General features: G+C 39.6%; 1 protein-coding gene across 1 annotated transcript in view; it reads left to right on the forward strand.

Moving 5' to 3' along the window:
• Positions 1–3,785, forward strand: part of LOC101846084 (glucose transporter type 1) — a 35,969-nt gene that overhangs the window by 18,527 nt on the left and 13,657 nt on the right. The gene's annotated exons all lie outside the window — the stretch shown is intronic.

Below are 3,785 nucleotides of genomic sequence, written 5' to 3' on the forward strand. Positions count from 1 at the left end.
ACAGTATCAACAACAACAACAACAACAGCATTAACAAAAAGAAAAACAACAGAGATACAGAAAAAGATACAGTATCAACAACAACAACAACAACAGCATTAACAAAAAGAAAAACAACAGAGATACAGAAAAAGATACAGTATCAACAACAACAACAACAACAGCATTAACAAAAAGAAAAACCACAGGGACACAGAAAAAGTAACAGTATCAACAATAACAACAACAACAGCATTAACTCACTCAACCCTCAGCCCAAGATAGTCGGGTTGCGCTCTTTCGCACTGGGCCCTGTGCCTGACAGTATCGAGGTGGAAATTTCTGCTGCTTAACCCTATCCGTATGCCCTGGGGTCATTTTGTACCCCCGGGGTTGTATTCTTCACATTTTAAAATACTTCTAGTACGAAGATCTTTTTGAAACTTTTAGTATTTCTCAAAAAATCATTTTGACAGACTGCTATTCAAAGCGTACGGATCGGATCAATGAGTAAATTTCCTCTTTGGAAAGTGGTGGCCCATCGAGTTCCCCACATCGTATGGATACGATAGTAAAACACAACGTACAGAAAGGGTTAGATCTAATAACGTAAACACACATCAAATAAAAACAGACTATATTTATTTGATAAGTGCCCCCTTGCCATTTCTTTATAAGAAACAGACTATTACAAGGGCAAAGGTTGCTGTTTTTTTTCACCTACAGTTGAATATAACTTAGCGTGTGGTGACGAAGTGGGAAATGAGAACGAGTCTTGGTCTTTCATCCGAGCCACTTTTTAGTGCGTGTTGGTGACCTTTTTCACATGGCGATATCTCGCAGACTGTCAAATATTTTTAAATTCTGTTTACGGTCTTAGTGCATGTAATGACTGAACAAATTGTGTGTGTGTGTGTGTGTGAAATAGTAGGGCGATTGAAGTTGACTAAGTATTTTTTTCAGATTTTACAAAAACACCATAAACCACTTGGCACAGCCAGAAGACCGGGTCCTTGGTCCCATGGCTGAGTGAATGAACAGCAAGGAAAACAGCAGCAATGACAATAACAACAACAGTAACAACAACAACAACATCAATAACAACAGCAATAACAATAACAACAACAGTAACAACAACAACAACAACAGCAATAACAATAACAACAACAGTAACAACAACAACAACATCAATAACAACAGCAATAACAATAACAACAACAGTAGCAACAACAACATCAGTAACAACAATGACAACAGCAATGACAATAACAGCTGTAACAACAACAACAACAACAGCAGTAACAACAACAACAACAGCAGTAACAACAACAACAGTAGCAACAACAACAACAACAACAACGGCAGTGACAATAACAACAGTATCAACAACATCAATAACAACAACAGCAACAACTGGGTGTGGTTCTGGGCATCCTTCTGTCCCCGGTGGTCCCCGGGGTTTTATGCACCCCGCATAATTTAGCAAAATTTGATCATTTTTTTGCATAATTTCGAATTATTTTCCTTCATCGTTCTTTGTTAAAATTAACAGAATCGCATAATGTCACATTTTTCGGCTCAGTTTGCATAATTTCATAATTTTTGTGTGTGTCATAAAACCGCGGGGACAGTCCAGGCACAGTCTCTGTAAGGTGTTGATGTTTCAGTTTTTTTTTCCAGCATTTGATGCTATTGTACCAACATTTTCATTTTATTCTTATCAGACAGCAGCAACAATAGTAATTGCAGCAACATCATCAACAGCAACAGCAACTACAACATTACCACAACCCCCCCCAGCAACAACCAACAACGACGACAACATGAACGACGACAGCAGCAGCAACAACAATAACACAACCCCCCCACTAAAAATTGAAAGTAGCAAAGACATCATCAGAAACAACAACATCAACAGTGAAAACAACAGCAACAAGAATGACAATGTACAGCAGCAATTTTGTAAACAGCAACAGCAACATCATCAACAGCAACAGCAAATACAACATTAGCACAAAAACCCCCCCACTAAAAAATGAAAGTAGGAAAGACATCATCAGAAACAACAACATTAACAGTGAAAACAACAGCAACAAAAATGACAATGTACAGCAGCAATTTTGTAAACAGCAACAGCAACATCATCAACAGCAACAGCAACATTAACACAACCCCCCCCCCCCCACCAAAAATTGAAAGTAGCAAAGACATCATCAGAAACAACAACATCAACAGTGAAAACAGCAGCAACAAGAATGACAATGTACAGCAGCAATTTTGTCAACAGCAACAGCAACAACAAAATTGCTGCTCTACGTTATTCATTTATTTATTTATGTATTTTAAATCTATTTATTTATTCAGATATAGTTATGTATTTATGTACACTGTATTTGTTTATTTATTTTTCAAATTCATTTCTTTATTTCTTTACTTACCTTCTCCTGCGTGTTTACTGTAAGACTAATATATATGTACACATGTAGCTAAGTTCAAAACCCGAAATGCTGCACACTTTTTTGTTATTACTAAACTAAACACAAAAGCCGCAGATGATAGATTTGGGCAGGGTAACCCCCCCCCCCCCCCCCCCCCCTCCCCGGCAGTAACAATAGTAACGGCAGTAACAGTAGTAGCAACATCAACTGCAGCAATAGCAACAGCAACAGCAGGATTGGCAAAACCAACAGCTAGACTAGAGTAAGAAGGACAGCGACATTAGCAACAACAACAACAACAACAGAAGCAAAATCACAGGCAAAACCACTAGCAACAGCTACATGTAGCAGGAGCAGGAACTGCACAAACAACAACAACAGCAACAACAACAGCAACAACAACAGCAACAACAACAGCAGTCTGTCCCCGTCGTTTTATGCAAGACTGGGCCCAAAAATGTGAAATCAAGCGATTTTGTTAATTTTAACAAAGAATTATGAAGGAAAATAATCAGAAGTTATGCAAATAATGGTCAATTTTGCTGAATTATGCGGGGTGCATAAAACCACGGGGACAGAACAATAACTACAGAAAAAATGACAACAACAACAATAACCACAACAACAGTAGCAACAGCAAGAACAACAAAAGCAACAGTATAAAAACAACGGCATAAAGACAACATTTGTGGCGTCGGTGGCCTAGTGGTTAGGCTCTCGGGCTCGCAACCGTAAGGTCGTGGGTTCGAATCCCGTCAGGGGTCCGACGTTGTGTCCTTGGGAAAGGCACTTTGCACAAATTTTCCTCACTTCACCCAGGTGGGAATGGGTACCCGGCTATAGACAGCGAAAAATCTTGTCAGTTTGTTAGTGTTTGAGCGCTTAATTACAGCTGTTTGCACTGTATGCTTCCAGGGAAGCTGAGAATGTTTCGGAGTGTTCTGTGGTCTGCTGGGGTAATAATATAGTGTAAAGCGCATAGAGCTTGCTGTTGAGCAGGGATATGCGCTATACAAATACTATTTATTATTATTAGCAGCAGCAGCAGCAGCAACATAAAAACAACAGCATATAAACTACATTAGCAGCAGCAGCAGCAGCAATGTAGTAAATACAACAGCAATAACAATGACAGTAACTTGGAAAATAACAACGGCTGCAACTGCGACGACAACAACTGCACAACAATTACAGCAACAACCACAACAATATCAACATCCACTCTCTCTCTCTCTTCCTCTTTCTCTAGCTCTATCTCTCTCTTCCTCTTTCTCTCTCTTTACCCCCAGTGGGTCGGGGGGATATAAATAGACCCACTGCTTCGTCTGCAGAAGGTGCAACCCCTTCAAAGGCGGAGTGTCGCACACG

This window comes from Aplysia californica, unplaced genomic scaffold (genome assembly GCF_000002075.1).
Source record: "Aplysia californica isolate F4 #8 unplaced genomic scaffold, AplCal3.0 scaffold00364, whole genome shotgun sequence".
Lineage (NCBI taxonomy): Eukaryota > Metazoa > Mollusca > Gastropoda > Aplysiida > Aplysiidae > Aplysia > Aplysia californica.